This window comes from Podarcis cretensis, assembly GCF_951804945.1.
Source record: "Podarcis cretensis genome assembly, chromosome: 14".
NCBI classification, from domain to species: Eukaryota; Metazoa; Chordata; class Lepidosauria; order Squamata; family Lacertidae; genus Podarcis; species Podarcis cretensis.
The window spans coordinates 50,604,913-50,628,712 of record NC_137183.1 but is presented as its reverse complement, the minus strand read 5'-3'; the positions used below and the strand labels follow the sequence as shown (position 1 = coordinate 50,628,712).

General features: G+C 41.2%; 2 protein-coding genes across 10 annotated transcripts in view; one reads left to right on the top strand and one right to left on the bottom strand.

Moving 5' to 3' along the window:
* Nucleotides 1-23,800, top strand: part of CHLSN (cholesin) — a 153,147-nt gene that overhangs the window by 57,205 nt on the left and 72,142 nt on the right. The window lies entirely within an intron of this gene.
* GPR146 (G protein-coupled receptor 146) overlaps nt 1-23,800 on the bottom strand; it is a 66,885-nt gene that overhangs the window by 23,399 nt on the left and 19,686 nt on the right. For 2 of the 4 annotated variants that reach the window (XR_013833150.1, XM_079953973.1), the window contains exon 2: nt 12,447-12,570. The gene's annotated coding sequence lies outside the window, so the exon portion shown is untranslated. Of the gene's footprint in view, nt 1-2,746; nt 3,171-12,446; nt 12,571-23,800 lie in introns of those variants that run through there. The other 2 variants (XM_079953975.1, XM_079953974.1) reach the window with 2 other exon arrangements.

The following is a 23,800-nucleotide window of genomic DNA, read 5'->3' as shown; positions in this document are numbered from 1 at the left end:
ATGTGTTTGGAATGACATTCGATGAGACCTAAATGGCATTACCTTTCTCCCTTCTTTTAAACGCTGCCTCAAAACTCTCCTCTTCTATGAAGCCTTTGGCTTAACCATACAAGTTCTCACACCCAGTTGAAAGGAAATCTAAGCAGTATAACAGTACTTGTACATATTTTGCCCCTGTGATCCTTTCCTCTTTACCCTGCTGTCAAAGCATAAATCTTAAACTCCTTGGGCCAGGGATATAACATTTAATCTGTGCATCCAAAGAACTCTGATATGAATTTACCAACAAGCAATCTCAGGTTGAGACCTATATAGTGGCAGTAGCTGTATCCCAGTTCTTAGCCACATCTCCACAGGAAGATGCTTCTTCAGTTAAAAGGTGCACAACCGACTCTAATAGAGTGCTGCTGCCAGCAGAACAGAAAAGCCTCTAGTCTCACTGGGGCTTCTGCAACGGAGTCCTCTAAGGACAGCAGGGCCACAACTTGGAGGACAGTTCCAGCTCCACATTTGGAAGGGCACTAACTACAGACTCATCTTGTGGAAGTGCATCTGTGGCTGGCACTATTTTCCCTTCATCTTCTGGTTTGGAGATACCGACTTCATTCCCAGAAGAATTGCTGGGGGTGGAATGCTTTGTATTTTATAATTTTTAACAGTGTAAGCCACCTTGAATCCCAACTTGGGAGAGAAATGTAGTATAAAATATATTAAACAAATAAATAAGGGGATTCTTAATTCATGGTCATGGCACCTCCTTTCCCCCTCCCTCCCTCCTCCCGCTCTTTCTTTCTTTCTTTCTTTCTTTCAAAAAAGCAAAATCAGGCTATACCCTTAAAGTGCATTCAGAGCACATTTCCCCATCAAAGAATTCTAGGCAGTGTAGTTTGTTAAGGGTTGCTGGGAATTGTAACTTTGTGAGGGTTACTGTGTCCAGAATTCTTTGGAAAAGTTTGTAATACTGATTGACATGGTTGCCTCTTAGCTACACAGGAATAGCTTGGCTGAGGTGTGAAAAGGAATTGCGTGGGTGTGCAGCTGGAGAACCTGGCCCCAAATCAACTTAGTTCTACTGCTGTTGTTTTTAAGCACATGTGTTTTGTTTGTGTTTTCAATTATGCACCCCTAATCTATCTCAGGAATCAAGAGAGCTCCAAAAGTTTTATCAGGCACAGAAGTGGCTGGATAATTTATAAGAACTGACCTCCCTCTCATAAGACAGTTTTCCCTTCTGGAGCAGCAAGCAAATGCTTTTGCAATTGCTTTGATCATAGCTTAATTTAAAGGTGTGTTATTTCTGCATATAATGATTTCCTATTTTAATTAACTGAAGGATTAGCATAGCATACCTTATGACACTTAAATAACGTATGTTTATCTTGAAAATCTAAAGCACTGCACATAATTCAACTGAAAAATATTAAGATAATATTCAATATTTTAACATCATGTGTACATGAAACTGATTTCACTGAGTCAGGATATTGCTCCATCTAGCTCAACAAGGTTTCAGGCAGAGACAGCAATACCATGTCAGTTCTCAGTCTCCTTTTTTTTAAACTAAAGATGTCAGGAATTAAACCCTGCAACCTTCAGGTTGCAAAGCATATGCCATACCCCTGAGTTGTGGACCCGCCACAACTGAGACCAAGCAGAAACCCAGGAAATTTGAATATGACTTTCTTTGATCCAATTTACCAAACACTGCTACTATGCAACTTCCTCTCAATTCAGTGGAAGAAGTTAGTTCTAAGGAAATAAAGTGATTAGGCAGCAGTCACTGGTGGATTGCATCTTTTGAGTTCATCAGTACCATAGACTTACGTGTAAACCTGCAATCTTCACTACCTCTCTTTTGTCTTTTCCAAGACGGGCAGGTTATCAATTCATACCCTTAGACTTAGTCCCACACAGCCATTATTTAAACAATATTATATCTCGTCATATTTCTTCTTATGCAGTGAAAGTGGCCCCAGTGTTTCCTATATAATGCCAAGATAAACCCTCCATAATCCCCAAGATTAACTGGTTTTTTTTTTTTTTTTTTTTTTTTTTTTTGAGGCCAAAGACCCATCTCGTCCAACTTCCTGTTCTCACAGTGACCAGTCAGATACTTATGAGAAGCCTGGAAGCAGGACCTGAGTGCAGCAGTGCTCTTCCCACTTACGATCCCCAGCAACTGGGATACCGTGGGATACCTGAGTGCAGCAGTGCTCTTCCCACTTACGATCCCCAGCAACTGGGATACCGTGGAGGTAGAGCATAGCCACCATGGGTAATAGCTATGATAGTAACTGATTTTTGGTGAAATTATCATGGTTATTCTTTCTGTTACATCATTTGAGTAATAAAAAAATTACATCATTTGAAAGCCCACAATAAAAATTTATCTAGGAGGTAGTGAGACATCCCTACCCCTATCCCAATGAAATCGGGGTTTCAGTCTGAAAAAATTACATTTTGCTAGATAACATGTCATTTGATTCTATTTTGTTTATTTTTCAGATAAAAAATGCTATTTTATAGTACCTAGAGAACAGTTATTCCTGGTAAGATAAAGTACCATGTGTTGCTTAGTACAATAAAAACCTTTGTATGAACGTGTGTGTTTCTCCAAAGGCTTATACTGTATTAAGTTTTAAATAAATTTTTGCTTCTTTAGAATATTGTATTACTAAAACTTTTTGCATAACATTCACTCTGTTTTGATTCTCAATTCTTACAGCTGTCATGCCCACTGCCTTACCTCAAACTCCCTTTCCCTGCTGCTACGAAACCTCTTAAACTCCTACCTTCAATTCATGTAGCATTTTCCTTTGTACTTCGGAGTCCAGATATGGCTGATAAATAACATCTCAGGAGAAGAAAGCATGCTGAAGGGTGTTGTATTTTCCCTCTTGGAACACATAGTGATCTTCTGCGATCACCAGGAGCCTTACACAGCTTGATAGTTTTTCTGCATGTGTGCTGCACTTGTTTTTCCTCTAGTAAATTACTCACAAAGTTTCTGCTTCTCTTGGCAAGCCAAGGCTAGCTCCTCCCTTTCTCTGTTTACAGCCAGTTTCAAGAAACAGGAGGCTGATCTCAGAGGGGAGTGTTTCCTGACATTACACTCTGCTGAGTGTTGGCTGCTTCCGATTGATTGGTAGAAAGGGAGATGTTCCTGGAAGACTCCAGTTTGGTGTTCAGTTACAGTTGCTCTATCTCTCTCTCTCTCTCTCCCCCCCCCCCCCCCACCCCACTAGCTGCCTGCCTTTTTCCAATTCCGCCGGGTTAGTTTACTGCATTCTCAGTAGAAAGCAGTTTTGCCCTAAGCTGGCAGATTCCATTGAAGATATGAAATGTCTTACGGGAAACTGTTATTGGGAAAATCAGTTTTCTCTTTTGATTTTTTTGAGGTTAAGATATTCTGGGCAGCAGGGCTTAATTCCACTGATTTTTTTAATAATTAAAACATATCTTAGCATTGTGTATATAGATCTTGACAATGAACAATTCTAAAAGTTTTGAGATATGCTATAAGCCGCCCAAATTGGCTGAGGTATAAATAATGATGATGACAATGACAACAACAACTAATAGCTACTAGCCAAGATAGCTATATTAACTCTTCTGTTGGACACAGTAGGTGCCTCTGGATACAAGGTGCTGGGAATTATAAACAGGGCAAATCTTTCTATCATGGTTTTAATCTGTTTCTCTGTCTCTCTGTCTCTCTCTCCACCCCCTCCCCGCCCCCCCATTTCAAAATCAGTTTGCAGTTTAACAGGGGGAAGGTGCAGAATCATTATGAAAATTCATCAGCATTTTACTGTGCATTTCTCCTAATATAACCCTTTTGTGTGCAATTTACAAGGATAAAAGGTAAAGGTAAAGGTACCCCTGCCCATACGGGCCAGTCTTGACAGACTCTGGGGTTGTGCGCCCATCTCACTTAAGAGGCCAGGGGCCAGCGCTGTCCGGAGACACTTCCGGGTCACGTGGCCAGCGTGACATCGCTGCTTTGGCGAGCCAGAGTCGCACACGGAAACGCCGTTTACCTTCCCGCTGGTAAGCGGTCCCTATTTATCTACTTGCACCCGGAGGTGCTTTCGAACTGCTAGGTTGGCAGGCGCTGGGACCGAGCAGCGGGAGCGCACCCCGCCGCAGGGATTCGAACCGCCGACCTTTCGATCGGCAAGTCCTAGGCACTGAGGCTTTAACCCACAGCGCCACCTGCGTCCCTATAACCCTTTTGTGTGCAATTTACAAGGATAATATAATGCATTTTTGTATGTTGTTCATAACATGCTTATAGGCTTATCAGAATCAACTAGTTGGCCGTTGTGAGGGCAAAATGCTCAGCAATATATGATATGGCTTTGGTCAGATCCACCAGGGCTCATCTCAATTTCTTATTTTAGTAATTTTGTTATATTATCAAGAGTACTGTATATCCAAGTGTATATACAGAGAATTACTAGGAATGAAAGAGTTGCACTGACTCCCTTAAGGGTCTCTGTTTATTTGTTTAGAATATTTATATAGCACTTTTCTATTTTAAAAAAAAGTTCTCAAAGTGGTTTACATGGTACAAGGTGGCATTAAAAAATGTTTCAATGAGGTTGTTTACAGTCTCAGCATGGGCAGGCTTCCACATGTAGATCCTCCACCCTAGAACAAAGAAGCAGACTCCCTCACCATATGCCAGATGTTTACTCAGATTCAGGATGTCTTGGCCTTGGTAATGGGGCAAAGAGCAAACCCTGGTAGAAAGAGCTATTATCCCCTTGCCCCACACCAAATCTGAGAGGCAGCAGCAGTGTCTAGGTCAGGAAGTCAAGATTGTTCCAGACTCACAGATCTTCTCACAGACAACTGATTTGAGGACAGTTGATGAAGTTGCCCCTTTTCCTTGCTGACGTCACTGGCTGTTTCAGTCTGCAGTGGAATTAACAGTAGTCCCTCGCTCGACGTACATCCGCTTGATTAGATCTTGCACTAGTCAAAATGGAATTTTGGGCTTTGAATAGCTGACAACTATGCCACATCATAAACCATTTCTGAAACTACTGACACTTTCAAACTGAGCAGATTGAGTGTTGTATGTTCTGCTCTTTGAAAAAAGTAGTCTAAAGTTTGTTTAAAGTCATGGAACTAGTTTCATGATTCTTCGTAGCCTGACCAATGTCCAGCTAATGTCGTTAAACCTGGCTCATACAAAACTGTTGCTGTGCTTTCATGTCACCCACAAAGCAGCCTAATCTTAAGATTGCAAAAGATGGGATTTGCCAAGGGTTAGACAAGAGGGTTAGACAAGGGTTTTCAGCAGAAACATGCATGACAAAAAGGTTAGAAACTGGTTGCCTGATAGCGCCTTATAATTGTTCGGGCTAATTAAAACACTTACTGAAATGCAGCTGAAAGGTTTACCATTAAAAATGAAGCTAATAATCATTAAAACACAAGCACAAACACTGCACTCTTTATTAGGCAATGAAACAAGGCTATGAGAGAATTTGCTTGTTGCTTTGTGTGTATGTATGTGCTCTGTAGCATACTAAGCAGACTTACTATTCAACCTCCAATATACATCATGGATAATTTTCAGGATAGTTGTTTAACAAAAGCGAACTCTTGGGATTTTTAGCTGCATGATCTTTAGATTCTTTTGACTTTTATTTAACCCTCACCTAACAAACATATATTTTACATGTAGTACTCACTAGAGAATTAAAAACATAAAATGGCAAACTTGTAGCTGTGCTCAAGTATGTCATGTACAGTGGTGCCTCGCAAGATGAACGCCTCGCAAAACGAAAAACTCGCAAGACGAAAGAGTTTTCCGTTTTTGAGTCGTTCCGCAAGACGAATTTCCCTATGGGCTTGCTTCGCAAGAAGAAAGCCCATAGGGAAATCTCCGGGAACCTCTTTTAAATGCTGGCGGTGGGGAGCAAAGCCTTTCGCCTCCCTCCGGCCTTCAGAAGAGGTCCAGGAAGGCCGGCGGGGGCCGAAAGGCTTTGCTCCCCACCGCCAGCATTTTAAAAGCGGTCCGGGATAGCAGGGAAGCGCGCTATCCCGGACCGCTTTTAAAATGCTGGCCGTCGGGAGCAAAGACTTTCACCCACCACCGGCCTTCCTGGACTTCTTCTGAAGGCCGGCGGGGGGCAAAAGTCTTTGCTCCCCCCCCGCCTGCCTTCCCGGGATAGTGGAGAAGCGCAGCGCGTTTCTCCGCTATCCCGGACGGCTTTTGAAGGCAGGCAGGGGGGAGCAAAGACTTTCGCCCACCGCCTGCCTTCAGAAGACCTCCGCTGTCCCAGGGGCTTTTAAAATGCTGGGGGTCGGCAGCGAAGGCTTCGCTGCCACCCGCCAGCATTTTAAGATCGCCCCGGGACAGCGGAGAAGTCTCCGCTGTCCCGGGGGCTTTTAAAATGCTGGCGGTCGGCAGCAAAGCCCTCCTGTCCCCGGAGCTTGCAGGGCGGGAGGTGGGGAGAAGGGCTTTTCTTCCCACCGCCAGCCTTCTGAACAGCCTTCTGAAGGCTGGCGGTGGGAAGAAAAGCCCTTGTCCCCCCCCCCCCGCCTTCAGAAGAGGTCGGGGGACAGACTGTCCCCGGACCTGGTCTGATGGCGGTTTCCATAGGAACGCATTGATTGATTTTCAATGCATTCCTATGGGAAACTGTGCTTCGCAAGACGAAAAACTCGCAAGAAGAAAAAACTTGCGGAACGAATTAATTTCGTCTTGCGAGGCACCACTGTATTCATGTTTCCTTCCAGTTCACTTTCTTTGTACCCATTGTTTTACATCAGAGACAACCAATGTGGCACCCTCCAATTGTTGGACTGCAATTCCCATTGTCCCTAGCTTTGCCCTTACTAGCTGGGGCTCATGGGAGCTATACTCCAGCAACATCTGGAAGGCACCACATTGGCTACCCTGTTTTACATAAATAGTGAATTTTCTTTTCCTGCATTTATTGTACAGAACCTAGTCAATTTCAGTTGCCATAGGGCTCTGTGGTACAGCACATGTTCTGTGTCATGTAATAGGGAGGGCAGATTGGGCAATAGGATAATCTTTCACTTGCAGATGGATGAGTCACAATTACTTATAACACAGGTATTTAATAGATGAGTTTTTTTATTTTAATAAGTGCAGTAGAAAATCCTGCTTGGTCAAGGGTGTTGGCATGAATAACCTACAAAACGTTTTCCCAAGCCTGTCATTTATTATTGCATGGTGGCGCCTGTGACCAGTTTGACTGGTGGGAGGTTGCAACCATCAGTATCATATAATGGAGATTGTGCAGTGTGGGTGAAAGCAAACAAGCTATTTTCCAGTGTAGTATTCCATGGTGGTTGTTTTTTTAAAAAAATATTGCCAAATTATGCCTCCTCCTTTTGTTAAAGGTAAAGGGACCCCTGACAGTTAGGTCCAGTCGCGGACGACTCTGGGGTTGTGGCGCTCATTTCGCTTTACTGGCCGAGGGAGCTGGCGTACAGCTTCCGGGTCATGTGGCCAGCATGACTAAGCCGCTTCTGGCGAACCAGAGCAGCTCACGGAAACGCCGTTTACCTTCCCTCTGGAGTGGTACCTATTTATCTACTTGCACTTTGACATGCTTTCAAACTGCTAGGTAGGCAGGAGCAGGGACCGAGCAATGGGAGCTCGAACCCCGTTGCGGGGATTCGAACCGCCGACCTTCTGATCGGCAAGCCCTAGGCTCTGTGGTTTAACCCACAGCGCCACCCGCGTCTCTTCCCATTTTTAATTTCGTTTGTTTTTCATCCTTGGGGAGCATCCAGGAGCATGGAACCCAATACACTTAGAACTTAATGAGGTTAATGGAACCCAGCCTGAAATTGTTGTGTGGTGAAGAGCGGGTAAGAAATGCTTTAAACAAACAAACAAAAATAACTTAGAGGGGATATGGATTGGAGTAACGGCAAGTGAGAGGAGTTAAGCACCAGTTCTGTGCTCTAAAGTTCTCCCTCCCAAAGCAGATTTTCATTTTTAACCAGTGTTTGGACTCAGCTACATGTTTGTGTAAATGTGTGATTACACTTTAGTAGTTCTCATTATCTCCTAGTTCAATCTTGGCAGGTAAATTTGGTGTAATTTGCTGTTAACATTTGAAATCACCTTTTCCTGGTTGTTGATCTCTTTAATCTCCTTGTGCATCTTCCACTGCTCCTTAATGAGGTTGGCCTAATTCTATGATTCTATGAACTGTCATATACATTACAAAAGGTAGTGGAAGATTGATGCAAAGAATGCATTTATCTTTCTTCAGATTAGAAACTATTCAGAAAATATACTGTTACAGATCTGGAGTAACAGGGTTTTTTTTTGGGGGGGGGGCGACGACCTATAACTGCTAGAGTTAGTGAATGTTAGAAATAAATAAATGGTAGAATTTAGATAATGTTTGGAGTAATGAAAGGAACATGCCAGACCAGTGAAGAATACAGGCTGAACCAGTTCTCCTGTTCAGGACATCACTGAAAAATTGACCATGCAGCTGCTGTTTGTCCCCCTCCCATCTGTGTGTTATTTAGCAGAAGAAATAGCAGAGTTTGGAGGGGGAGGTTACAGGAGGTGTGGTATCAAACAGGAAGAATGTGGTTCTTTTGAAAAAAGAGGTCTGGATAGGGGGGGGGGCGAACAGACACAGGGGGAGGAGTTGCTTGGACCAAGGGTTCTTGGGAAGAAGGGCAAAGCCAAAACTCCAGGTAGAGACCCTGTGGGGTAGAACCAGATTGACAGGCTAGGAAAGAGACCCAGAGATGGTGTGCAGGATGTTTTGGACTCCAATGCTGCATGGCTGTGGGGAACAAGCCCTGCTTCAGATGTACTACTCTGAACTCTCTCCAAAGTAGATCCAGATGTAAATATGTGTACAATAAACCATATTTCTTAAAGACACTGCCTTGATCTCCCAAAAGAAACACGACCCCAGGTGAGCACCTGGACCCCCCTGGAATTTCGCTACAACTTGGCAGAAATTGGGGGGTGGCACAGAACTTTAGTAACAATACTGTTCTGCCCTCATAAATTTAACTTTATTGCAAAAACTTCACAGAAGCAAAACGGACAACTGCTTTAGCAAAAGAGCAGGTGACTGAGACAGCCTAGCAACCTGAAGTACAAATGGATAAGAACGAGCCAGATTGATCTCTGAAAGAGATGCTGTAAGCAACAAATAATCTGTATATTGTAGGATTTTTCTTCTTTTCTCTGAATCACCTTTCAACTTTCAGTTTCATTAATCTGTATTAAAAATAGATGCATACATGAAATCTGGTGAGATCTGACATGGTTCACTTGAGATGTGTGCTGACACAAATCATCGTTCCAAGGCAATTCAAATCTCCCAAATTGTTGGCCACATTAGTTTCAGTGTGAGAAATGATGGTACTGTTGATTTTATTGCAGCTTGGCTGTTATTTCAGAACTGAATCTGCCTCAATGAATTTGGCACAACAGAAGCAACAGTTCATTTACTAACCCAAACACCATTTGTTGAAACTTTGTGAGTTTAGACTTTGTGAGTGGGGAAAGAAGTGAAACTTGGCATCATGGGAACATTTTCCATAGATACTCTTTTGCCAGTTGGAAAAGATTCACAGGCGGCACAGATGGTGCTTCTCCTGGAAACCATTATGCTGTGCTACTTCCTGTCAATAAAACAAGTGAAAGTCGACCTAGTGACTTATCAGCAGTGCATTATGCTGGCTGCAGTGGAGTTTCCTGTTGAGAAACGGGCTCATATTCTGTGGCCCCAGAATGCCAGGACTGGTAATGCATAAATATTTCCAGGAAATGCATTGAAACAGGATATTTTCTCCCGTTGGTGTTCATAATAAGGATGGTTGCTTTGGTTTGCATTTCTGGTCTTGAATGTTCAGGGTAGCTGCTTTGTGGCTAAAATTACTAGGAAGCGTGCTAATTCCCAATCAAACCATACTCTCTTTACTTAATCCCTAGCAGAGTTGGTAGCCTTAAGTGTTCTTACTTTATTAAAGTGTGTAACTGGAGGTTACCGTAGATTTTACTGAACATTCTTCCTATTATATTTACTAGGCTACACCTTTAGTAACTTTTGACAGTGAATTAGAGTTCAATTTTCCTAGCAACTATTTTTTGTTCTTCATTATTTCTAATGATGCAGACAATAGCAACATAATTAGGAAGTAACGTTGTTGCCTTTGGTCGGGCAAAATAAAAGGTCAGGCAAAATATGGGACATGTTGGGGCAGGGAATTTGGGGGTTACAAATTACCTGGTGCAGAAATGACTTCAAAGCAATCCATTACAATGGCACACAGGGGTTACAGTGGTTTATTCAATTTTTTTTAAAAAAACCCTATCACTCTCCGTCCCACCCACCTCTGCCCATGCAAAAACACTCATACCCAATCCCTCTGCTCTCTACCGAATGGACAGACCAGGCCCATGCAACCCCTCTTCACTCTCTGACGCTGTGTCTCTGAATCTCCATCTTTGATGCACCTGCCTCTGCCCCTGCAAAAACTCTTTCCCCCCCATCTCTCATGTTCCGTGACCCATCTCTACCCATGCAAAAACTGGCCCCACCCTCTGCCCATGTCCTGCGACAACTCTCTCACTCTTGGCTCTCTTCCTCCTGGACCCATCCTCTGCTCGCACAAACTCCTGCTCAGGCTCTCACTCCTCTCCTCTCACTGGACCCACCCTCTGTCCAAGCAGTTTTGAGGAGGAGGAGGAGGAGGAGCTGGAATGCATGAAAAAGGGGTCCCGTTTGAATGTCCAGAAAAAGGACAAACCACATTTTTCTAGAGATGGGTTGCAACCTTACTGGGAAGCTGATTGAAATGTTTCTAAACGTTAGATCAAATGTTTCTAAATGTTAGATCCTTGAAGCAGGGACAGTTGGTGAAGTTAATCATCCAGTATTAACCATTTTCTTTTTCAACAAGTCTCTTGTTAATGTTATTCATGTATTTATTATTATTACTTGAAATTTCTTGTGCATCTTCTTTTCTACTGTCCGTTTAACTGAAGTCCTTTGTAATTTATGCCCACATGTTATTTCACTAGTTGCATAAATGTTCTTTGTTCATGAGCACTATTATCATTATCATTATTATTATACCCCATTATTATTATTATACTGTTGGTCTGCAGTAGTTGCTAAGTTCCAAATTTTCCTTTACAAAAGGGCTTCATTTGTAAACTAGTTCTGCAGGACTGCATGGCTCCTGTCAGGCACATTTTTATTTTAGAAAAGAGCTGTTTGTTTCAGACACAATTGATTTTCTGCTACTGATCATTATTTGAACCAACAGTCATATAATGTTTACCAGTAAGACTATTCATATCTGCATTTAAACATACACAAATATTTCAGTTCATCTTTGACTCCTGAAGTCAGTTAGATAATATTTCTGTATATTTCAATTGGAAACTAAGGAGCAGGTATTCAGAACATTTTTGTACTTTTGTCTCTTTAGCTTTTTTTAAGGATTTATATAGAGTATCTAAGGTTCTGTTATTGATTGCTTAGCTCAGACCACTTCTGGGGGGAGTCTGCTGTACCAAAAATCACAAAGCTGGCTTTGTAGCACCTTAAAGAAAAATAAATTGATTATGGTACAATGTTTTGTGGACCAGAGACATAGAATCATAGAACTGTAGAGTTGGACTAGATGAGGGTCATCTAGTCCAGCCCCTGCAATGCAGGATTAATTTATTAGTTGACTTAAAAATTAATCTTTAAGGTGCTACAAGATTTAGCTGTTTCAGCCAATACTTCTTTTGAGTCTTGCTTAATACTACAGTAGACATGCAGATATCAGACTTAAACGAATACTTCATATCTGTGTCATATATTCATTCATATATATTGCAAAACAGGATTAAAAGTTCTTTTGAATCTATGTTAGCATTAAAATACCAAGCCAAGTCTGTTACAATCTAATGAAGTTTCATCTTTTACTAACCATCTCTTCTAATGACTTAATAAAAATGCAGCTGGATTGCTGACTCTAACTTATTGCAACATAAAATGTAAAATCACAGCTTTGTAATATTTTGTGTACCATTATATTTCTTCCTTAAATCTGTTGGTATAACCTTGTATTTTATGAATGACAAAATAGAAAGTATTAAAGTTACTGATCCATTTTAATGTATACAATACATATTTCTAGAAAAATTGCAGTAAAGAAAGTTGATAAGGTTAGATGAAGTTTAATTAGATATAACATCCATAGTATTGAAACAAAGATATCTACATACACAATTTCCTAACAGATTACCTTTTTTAAAAAATTATGAATCGTCTCACAGGTGCTTACTGCCTTCTGATGCAGAAGTTCTATGTTTTTGCTCATTAACCGTTTGCCTGTATTATAGCAAAAACAACACCCTTTAATTCCCTTTGTTTTAAAAAGCAAGCTACAAAGCAACGTAGCTGAACACTCACCTGGTATGCACTACCTTGCCTCAGAGTGAAGTATGTAGGCTTCTTGACAGCAGGCAGAAACATTTTGCTCCTCAAATTGGAACTTTCTCAGAGTAAGTTCAGCAAAAGCTCCAGTGTCTCATTTCTGTAAAGGGTAAACAATAGCTGAGCTTAGGAGAAGAACGCTGACTCCACCACATCACTGTTGTTAGTGGCACTGAACTCCATGTATTCACGTGACCTCCCCCAACACATACACACACAGCATAATCCTTTAAGCTTCAGCTGTACTCTCCGATTGGCAGAGAGGTCTGTTACAAAATCAAGCCCTCCACAGTGATATCTCTAAGTGATTAAGTCAGGAGGGTGAAGGGGCATTAATCATGAGGTCTGATTACTGCCCTGAGGCTGATTTGCCTCTGCAGCAGTGTAGAGAGAGTCCTGAACGCTCTCTGTATTTTTTTGAAAAGGCATCACATTTAAAAGGCATTTTTCTAGTTAGAGAACTGTTAAACCTCTAAGACAGTTTCATAAAAAAACCATTATCAAGTGCACACAGGCCACGGGACCACAATAGGGAATAAGCATTGAAGCTGTCTTAACTGAGTAGTCTTGTTAAAAAATAGGAATACTGAAGCATGTACATTTCCTTTGCAGATTATTCCAGGAAAGTGTTTTTTTTTTTTTTTTAAAGTCAAACATAGCAGTATTACCTTATTAATAGAAACATAGCCTTAGGAAGAACAGTATTCTAAAAAGGAACTTACAATTTTACAGTGTAACAAGGATTTCAAAGTACAATGCAGTACAACAGCAGGATTATTTAAACCAAGACTATACTACTGTATATTATTTCTGCTTATTAAAATTGCCTTTTTGTGGGTTTTAATTTTACTGTATGTTGCCTAGAATCTCAGTTAAGCCTCCGGAGGTTTCTTGTTTGGCCCTCAATAACAGCCACTGCTGTCAGAAATATCCTGCCTCTTCTTATGCACCTTCACGGTCATCGTCCCCCCACCGCCAGAACTCACTGGAACTCAGTTCCGGCATCTCTCAGGTCAGTGCCATTGCCATTAAAGAGTATGAGGGAGGTGTTCATGGTGAGTTCTGGCATCTCCTTTTCTAGAAAAATAGCACTGTGCACATCACTTGCCATTGCCATACCTTGAATGTTGGACAAAGCACCCTCAGTAGATCCACTTCATGTATTGTATATGAGGAGTGGAAACAGTTTTCCCTCTGACCTCAGGTGCTCCATGCAAAATGAAAATGACTGTGCTGTTGCAATGGTTGGCATTTGGCAGGTCTTGGTGCCTTAGAAAATACCAACCCTTGGCACTGTCTGGAGACAGGCATGTGGCTTCAGACACATACATTGCAACAGGCCCTGTCAGTGGCTTCTTCCTCAAAAGCTCTGATGCACAGGCTCTTTTACTGCCTTTTATCCTGCCTGAACACCAGCAGAAGACTTAGCTCCCTTTTGCCTGCATCTTGGCTCAAATAGGGAAGCAATAAATTGAAGTGTATAAGGAGTAGGCATTGTCAGAAGCTGTGTTGTTCATGCTGGGAAGAGGGTATTAAAAACATTTTGCCCATGTCACAGTTCAGTCAGTGGCCAAAGCCAGTGGCCTTGATCCTTGAGTCTTTGCTGCATTGAAAATATGGTCCCAGTTTAAAAATTAGTTGCCAGCCAGGGCTTTAGAATAAACTCATTCCTTTTTTTATTGGATTCCATATTCCCAGACTCGAGATTTTTCAGTCAGATTTTTAAATGGAGCGGCATTGCACGCAGAAGGTCCCACATTTAATTCCCAGCATACACAATTTTTAGAAGAAGGATTTCTGAAAGATAGACTTTCTGGCCCTGCTATGTGACACCCTGGAGAGCCATTGTCAGTCAGAGTAGACGGTACAGAGTAGATGAACTAATGGTTTATATGCTCTTCACATGTTGGTTTTTCAGTTGTTTAAAATGAGAATTAAGTTGAACCTCTAACATGTTTTTTGTGTGCAGCTTATTCTACCATTCTGACAGTTTTACTTACTCTTAAGCCATGTCTTCACAATATGAAAATTACCAAGCTATGTTTTTGCTAGCAGCTGAGTAGCAGAATCTTATTGGTTACTCACTCATACACATGAGCTGGAATGTGTGCAGAGAAGGGAGACCAAGATGATAAAGGGTCTGGAAATCAAGCCTTGTGAGGAATGGTTGAGGGAGTTGGGTATGTACTAGTCTTCAGTTATCTGAAGAGCTGTCATATGGAAGATGGAGCAAGCTTGTTTTCTGCTCCTCCAGTGGATAGGACCAGAATCAATTAATTCAAATCTGAATAAAAAAAGGAGAGAGATTTTGTCTAAACATTAGAATGAATTTTCTGACTATGGGAATTGTCAGCATTGGAAGGTGGTAGGCTCCTTCATTTGAGGTTTTTAAACAGAGGTTGGATAGCCTTCTGTCTGGGATTCTTTAGCTGTCATTTCTGCATTGCAGTGATTTGGACTAGATGACATTAGTCAATGTAGTAACATTGGCTTCCTGTTCTTTGGCATTATTTGATTTGTGTTGGGAGAGTTTAGGTGTTGGTGTCAATTTTGTATCATTAACAATGATTTGTGAACAATCAGTTGTGTAATATAATATTCTCTGGGGTTTTTTTAATTGATGCAAACATTAATTATACCATGTAGACTTTAAGGAATTGTAGTAATTTATATATGGAGAGAGCGAGCGTGTGTGAGTGAGCGAGCGAGCTACTTCAATATTACTGGTGGGGTCTAAAAAATTGCCCAACTATGTTGTTGCTCCATGTTTTGAAAGAGGCATATTGATGTGAAGGATGCCATCGTTTGTGGTATTCTGCACAATGTAGATGAGGTGGCTGTAATGAGGGGTGAGAACAGGAGTCATACTCCCTTGAGAACTTAACTATTGGATTTGAAACTACTGCTTCTTCTCTTAACAACAAACTAGATGATATTTGTTGACTTTTTTGTTTTTGTTTTAATAGTTCCATCATTTGTTTTAATAGTCCCATAGTTACCTCACCTCTTGAAGCAGTCACTTTCTAAAAGTATAAGTGAGGCTGTGCAACAAAATATTGCTGTGCTGAGGATGTGTTTCTGTTTTCTGGCTTCTCCACCACTGGAAGGATGGCTGGGACCCTTGAAGGTATCCAGAGTGGAAAAAACTGTCCCAACTAAGGAACCCTTGAAGACCAAGGTCATGTTGGCTGTCAGTAGAGTCCATGGCCATGTAATGAGCTCTGGCTGAGACTCAGGTCATGGCTTTGTTTGACTTTGATTCTGCACTCCTTCTTTCCATCCTCTTGTTTTCTCTATTTGGGAGGTGGGGTGGTATTCCCTCCCTTTTTTTGTACTGCAAAGTTCAGCATTCACCTGAGCCTGCTGATAATTTTCTTTTGTGAGTAGGTGGTGCTGTTTTGGCTACATAAGGATCGGTGCTAACCCCAAGATGGCATATGTGCTGGGGAAAAAGTAATAGCTAGAGTCTTGTGGCTACCTAGAAGATAAGCAGATTTAGCGTCAAGCTTTCATGAGAAGCATGAAGTGTATCCTCAGTTGGCAAATATATATCCACATATGTGCACAAAGGGGGCAGGAAGTAAACAATAAATCCTCAAAGCCAGGAAACGTATTGGATAGTGGTGGGTCTGTAACATTTATGTATAGCTCAAATCCATGCAAGAACACATTCACAACACTTTGCTAATACTACCTTCTCCAAAGGTTCACAGAGGGCATTCCTAATCCTCAGGATGATGCCCCCTTCTGGGGCATGTAGACAGAACCATTCACAATTACTTCACCGAGGGGTAGGGTGACCTTGACTCATAAACTGACTCTACCTGGTTAGCCATAATGTTGGACCATATTGGTGATTCTAGGAGCCAAACTCTGTAGCTCCAAGCCCTTTGAACAAGTGGTCACATTTTTCCTATTTTGCTCACATTTAGATGGGTTTTTTTACTGGCCATAACGCCAGCCCACAAAGACTCGGGGCTGAGAGTGTTGTTAGTGGACCAAAAGCCATGTGTCTTCAGCGTGATAGGCCTGCAGCCATATTTTCCCTGATCCATAGATTCTAGATTTCTCTGCTGTCCTTCTGCACCAAGCCTGTTCAACAGTGGAACAGACTCCCACAAGAGGTGGTGGACTCTCCTTCCTTAGGGGTTTCTAAGCAGAGGTTAGATGGCCATCTGTCATGGATGCTTTAGCTGAGATTCTTGCATTGCAGGGGTTGGACTAGATCACCCTTGGTCGCCTCCAGCTCTAGGATTCTATGATTCTGTGATCCCAGGGAATAGAGCCGGCACAAGCTAGAAGTATGTGGTGCACTGTGGGTGTGCACTGCGCTTCTATTTAGATTGCATGGAAGAGTACAAAGGTCAGAGGCTAGAGAAAGTAAGATGTCCAAATCCATATGGCTTAAAGAACACATACTCTTAGCCTATAAAGTGTTAGTGAAAGACCTACTAATGGGGTTATTGCTGCCCACTCTTTCTTGCAGGCAGCAGCTTCAGCAGCCTTTGAGGGTGATATTTGAGGGTGTCTTATACTTAGTAGCCAATGGCCATTAAATATAAATCATTAAAACAACTAATCGGAAGAGAAAGTTAGAACATACTGTTGTGAGGCTTTTTGGGGTGTGTGTGTGTCAGACCCCTCTAATCCCTTGATCCAGCAAGTGTTAAAAGCTAATCAAGCCTTCTAATTCCTGAAATAGGCAAGGTAACTTCCTGGTGAGGCAATGAGGAATTAAGGGACTTGGTGCAAGATGGCAAATTGGTGGAGGGCCCTCCCCCTACAGAAAAAGCCAGAATGGAGAACAGAATTTGGCAGTGATGTGAGCTAGAAGAAAAGCAGCAAGCTGGGGAGAGAGTCAGAGCAATTTTTGAAAGCAAGGTTTGATTTCTGTTTGAATCCAAGGCTGCGGCTGTGGGATAAACAAGACCCTTTGGGGGGTGTTATTGCTGTGAACACATCCATCACAGGCTCAAGTTGCGTAAGTGTGTAAATAGACCATATACAATGGAACCTTGGTTTTCGAATGTAATCCATTCTGGAAGACTGTTTGACTTCCAAAACATTCAGAAACCGAGAACTGAAAGCGGAAGCCTCAATATAATAGGGAAACTCAAAACGGAAGCTGTGAGGCACGTTTGGCTTCCAAAAATTGTTCAAAATCCAAAGCAGGTACTTCTGGGTTTTCGACGTTCGAAAGCCAAAACATGCGTCAACAGAGAGGTCAACAACTGAGGTTCCACTGTATCCTAAAGACACCACAGTCTTCACTAGGCCTCGTTCCAAAAGGAAACACAAACCCTGGGTATGTGTCTAGAACCCCTGGAGTCTCACACCACTCAGAGACTGGGGTGGCATGCAACAATACATTTTCAGAATTGCAAATTATTAAAGCTTATAATCACAAGGTTCCTCAAATCATTTAGATGAAAAAAGAACTCCTCTTTGGAGCTTACTGTATACTGTTTTAGGTCAAAAACATATCCTGTGATTTTTCTTGCTGCTAGCACATATAAAGAGGCCTTATAGGTAACAAACCTGTCTGCATCAACCAGTAACTATCTAATTTTGAAATAATCTGATTAACCTTCCAGAAAATTCTGTAGTGAATAGAAAAATACATCCCTAGGTGAATTATACAAAAGGCTATACAGGATATGCTGTGCAGTGTCTTTGTTCTGGCCTGATTTACACACACAAAGATGGTCATTGGTTGGCCTGTTAAAGAATTTACCAGTCCAGTATTCTGTGGGCATAAGTTGAAATGAAGCTGAGTAAACATGTCTAATGGGTGCGAAAATTAATTCCCTTAGATAAGCAGCCTTTTGTGGTTTGTTTGAATTTTCATATACAAACCGTTGTGCAAATCTAATAATCTAATCAATCAAATCATGAATCTTAACATAAGAAATATTACATAAGATATTACAGCTGAAACAGTTACAGCATTGTTTATAGGTTTCTCTGTTCTGGAGATCTAAAAACTACAGCTTTGCTAGATAATGATTTGGCCTTACTGAGAGTTTGTTTCCCAGTATAGAATCATGGATTTATTTATTTATTTATTTTATTTGTATATCACCCTTAATCTATAGATCTCATTGTGGTTCACAACATAAAAATACAAGAACAAAACACATAATAAAAACAAGAACAAAAACAAACCAATAAGAAAGCAAGAACTTTCCGCCCCTGTTAACAGGGTTGCCTCCATCTTTGGTGCCTTTGAGAAGGGGCATGTTATACACAATTCTCAAATACAGGACCATAGGATTGTAGAGTTGGTAGGGATCATCTAGTCCAACTCCCTGCAATGTCTGCTCTGCTTTGTTTGTGTACATTAAGAGAAAGCTTTTAGATTACTTCAGTTTTAAGTAATACACCAGGTTTCAGCTTAGATATGTATATTGTTGCATCTTTGGCATCTGTTCACATGTTTACTAAACATTACTAATAGAGTTTCTTGCCCCTGCAGATGGAACACTTGGCCACTGAGTTCTGCAGCAGTTGTTGGGACAGTATGACTGGTCCTCAGGAAGCCTAGGAGTATTACTGCTCTGTGAAATCAGAATTATTCATGCACTCAGGGAGCCTCTGAAGAAAATGGAAATGTTTTTGCCATGAATTTCTGTTCTCTGAGTCTCCCAGACGACATTCCACCCACCCTTCTTTCTGGGGCCAGCATATAACTTTCCACTAAGAATTAAAAGTATGGATTCTGCAAGTGCCATACATGTGAGAGGGGCCTCTACGGACTTCTGGGTTCAATTCCTTTCTCACTTCTCTTTTCATACATTATATTCATCATTAATAGTTACGTATATGGGATTTGCTTTGAGGTAACTCACATACCAGTCATGTGTTTTGATTCCGCGACCCCCCTTTCAGTTTGGGGTTAAGAGGTTGCTTGCTCTTCCATTCTAGATTAGAAGTCAGGGGAGCAATGGGAAATGATCCTGCCTAGGTGTTCCAGAGGGCGATGCCATCCTGATATGGACAACCACAGTTACCCCATTTCATGGTCTTTTGGCCCCACTAGTTACAGTTTCTTTCCTCTGTACCTGTGTGTATGTCTGCTAGGCTTTAAATTACCAATGTATTTACTAGTCTTTAAGCTGTTATAAAACTCTGTTTTGTTTGTGCTTATCTAAGTGAGCCCTCACATTTCTTTACCTACATAGCTTTCAAATGCAGCTCAAGGCAATTTTTTTTTATCTCCTATGCCTTTTCAGCTACACCATAAATTGCATTGGTCTTGCAAAAGCTTATCTTTGCTATTTTTTATGAGCCAAGAACATGCAAAAGTGGTAGCATTTGCTTCTCTGATTTTTACAGTGGAGCATTGCCATTTTCCTTGATATAGCATAGATAATGCTCCCAGATATGTAAAATTTCCTGTTGATGTGGCTTTTACACGTACTATTCAATAGTATAAGTGTAATGTAAATTCAGTTACATCTGAGTAAATGTCTGTAGGAATACATTCCACGCTAGAATTTTACAAAACCACAACAGCACAAATCAGCTGAGCTGAAAGCTATCCGAGCAGCTTGGATGATCTTATAAATGGCTTTTGTAATGGTTTAAAATTCATTAGTGATCTGTATTATAACATAGTGCATGTGCACAATTTGAGTCCATTTCAGTAGCAACTGCAAATGCATATCAAAAGAAAAACACATCATTCTTCCTGGAGTTTAGATATGAGTATTGCTCAGCAATTGAGCAATTCCATGTTTCTTCACAGGTCTTAAAACATAGGATTTTCCTTTCCTTAACCTTTTTTATAGTCTTAAGAATGTAAAGCAATCTCTGGTTTTATTAGAGTAAAGGCTGATAAGATACTTTTATCTTTTTTTGTACATTCCATTGACTTGGAAGTGTGCTAAATAGTTGGAGATCTGAGTGCCTCTATCTCTTGTACTTAAGGACATATTTGCATTTCTAATCTTGAGTAGCGGACCTATGAAAGTTCACTTATAGGTCAGTGGTGCTATGGCAGATGTGTTCAGAGGCAGCGGTGGCTGCTCAGTGTGCAGCTGCACTTCTGCATTCCTTGTGCAATTCTGTGCTGCTTTATATAGAGGGTCACTTGCCTAGCTGCACCTTTATCTCTTGCTACTACAATGCACTTTTATATGGGGCTGCCCTTAAAAACAGTCTGGAAACAACAGCTGTTGCGTGATGCCATAGCTTCTTGCCCAGTGACAGCATTTGCATTTATGAATGAGAGAGGAATTCACTTCAGTTCACATTTAAAGGAGAATATGTGTAATTCACACTTTCTAAAATGCTATGCAAACCAAAACACAGCAATCCTTTGAAAGTCACACTTCTCTGAATTTTGCAATACAGTTCTCCACACAGATCAGTAAAAAAATGCACACACTAAGGTAAACTGTGCATAAAATGCAAGTGTTGGTGAAAGTAACATAGAAAAATTGCATTATATTACTGAAATTTGCTTTGCAGTTTTTTAAAAAAACAACGACACAAGCATATGGAGAACTGAAGATTGGAAATACTAGAAACTGTGAAACCAAAATTGAAAGATTCACCCATCCCTATTTGCTTGCCATGGTAAGCCATGGTGAATAGAGTTACAGTGATACCTTTGGTTAAGTACTTAATTCGTTCCAGAGGTCCGTTCTTAACCTGAAACTGCTCTTAACCTGAAGCACCACTTTAGCTAATGGGGCCTCCCGCTGCTGCCGCGCCACCGGAGCCCGATTTCTGTTCTCATCCTGAAGCAAAGTTCTTAACCTTAGGAGTTAGAGGAGGTTAGAGGAGTTAGTAACCTGAAGTGTATGTAACCCGAGGTACCACTGTAAGTCCCTTTTTACTCCTCCCCAGTACAGGTGGGAACAGCAAACCACAACCCCTTACTCAGCATTATGTCAGAACATAATGATGGTTTGCTTTGCTCCATGCAAAACACAATATAAAGCCAAGCAAAGTTTGTTTTTGGCTTACCAGCCATGGTTTGAGCAAAACAAACCATGACAATTCAGACATAAGCTAACCCAGGAATCACAACTGATTTATTCTACTTTGTTTTTCACTTACTACAAGGAGGATCAATCTCCCCATTTCGAGGTAAACAGTTAACTGTGGTTTGCCATAATGTGCAGACTGGGCCAGTGAATTTCCAGACTTAAGCCAAGGTTTTATGACCTTTAAAGCCTTTCATAGCTTGGAACCCATGTATCTCAGGGGCTGGGCTGCCTTGGATATCTCAGAAACACATCTACTTTCTCCTCTTCCCCTATGTGTCATCAGTAAGAGCTCTGCTCCAGATACAGTCTTTGGGAGAGGGTAACACCAGTGCTGGAAAGTAAAGGGCTTTTCTGATAGTCTCAAGGCTTGGGCAAAGTTGTCCAAAATAAGTCTATTGCTGTGGTTACCCTTCAACCTTTTGTTTAAAAAAGGGGCAAGTGCATGGTCTTTTGTTTGTAGACTGAGATAAGAGTAGTAGGTGGGATCTGTTCTGTTTTGACTGCGTTTTAATGTCCTAGTAAGTGGTTTTTGTACATTCTTTTGCCTCTTGATATTTTATTGCTATCGGTTGGTTATTGTGGGCCTTAAACTGCTGCCAGTTCTCTCTTTCACCTGTGTAGGTGATGCCACTCTTGCCAGTCTTTCTATTAAGAGAAACAGAGAGCGTGCTCTCAGAATGACTGGCCCACCTGCTCCTTTTCTCTCCCTTCTGTCTTTAAAAGGGGATGGTAGCCCTTTAAAGTTGAGAGAGAGAGAGAGAGAGAGAGAGAGAGAGAGAGACGAATGAGAATGAATATGAATATGTAGCTGCTGTGGCAATCTTTCTCATTAAATGTCAAGGTTTAAGTAGAGACAATTTAGAGAAAGTGGTTTCATCTTCCAGAACATGGGTTGTGTGGGAAGGAGATAAGAGGAGTTTCAGGCAACAGAACTGTGTTTGGATGATGTCCTCTGCAAAATTATTTTGTCTTGCAAGACACACGTGAGCAATGGGGAAACCTTGAAAAGTAAGTGGGAACTCTGGTATAGGGGCAGTAGAAGGCTTCCAACCTTTTGTATGCGGAAAACAAGCTGGCCATAAAGCTTGGACGTGAAGCTTGGATTAGGTCAGAGCTTTCAAAACTTTTCTTGTTGGTGTCACACTGTTTTTAGACATGCAACATTTCGTGACACAGTAATTCAGTTTTACTAGCAGTAATTCAGTTTTACTAGCAAACTGGAGGTTAAACTAACCTCTTTCCACCCCAGGAGGTGTGTGGAGAACATTCACGTGATAGACCTAGACACTGCAGCCGACACACTAATTGTCGCGACACACAGTTTGGAAAGCTCTGGATTTGGTGGTTCACTAGACTGTGAGTGTAGTGATCCTAGAACCAGAAGAGTGCAGTGCAGAGTTCAAGCAGATCTACTGTCTTTTCCTCTCTAGGCAATGCTATACACAAACCTGTCCTAGTAGTTTACTTGTCAAGGTGAAATATATATAAAACCCACAGCAGAAAATCTAAGGGAGAGGACACACCCAGCATAGTAATAGGCAGAAAATTTCTTAACCTTCTAATCTGTTTTACTGTTGCAATCCCTTGAAGCAGACAGAGAGGAAACCTGTCTTGGATTTAAGAAACTGCAAATGAAGTTCATTTTGATTGCACCATACACAGTTTCACTCAATCTTGGTATTTCCTCCCCCCCCCCTTTCGTAATCAGCTTCTTATAAATTATTTGCTACCAAAGGAGAATAAGTTATTTTCCTCAGTTCTTCTTGGCAACCAGTTAAAATATGTTATACCGTACTTGGTAAATTCTACAAAGAGAAAAGGACTAGACAAAGGCAACTATAATTTGCACCCTGTGTGAATTTAAAAACTCTGGACTGTCACTTCAGCAAAGTTATTTCAAGAGAACAGCAGATACAGAAACTCATTGTGCACTTTTATTTTATACCTTCAAGAGCTAACGTCATGTGGTATTGAGCTATGAATCCAGAAATCATGGTTGAAATCTCACCTCAGCTATCAATTCACTATTTGCCCTTAGGCAAGAATAGCCCTCCCTCCCTCTCTCTGGCTACATACACACAATACATTTAAAACACATTGCTTCCTCCAAAGAATGATTGGAACTATAGTTTAAGGGTGCTGGAAATTGTAGCTCTGTGGTGGGCTAACTGCAGTTCCCAGTAGAGGATAATTGTATTAGATTAAACCAGTGCTTTTTTTATTTAAAAAAATGTTTAGGGGTATTCTCATTTTGACTCAAGAAAATCACCATAAACGCTTGCTTCCGTCTGAGACTCAGGAAACACCGTGACAGAAAATGAAGCTGCCATCGGA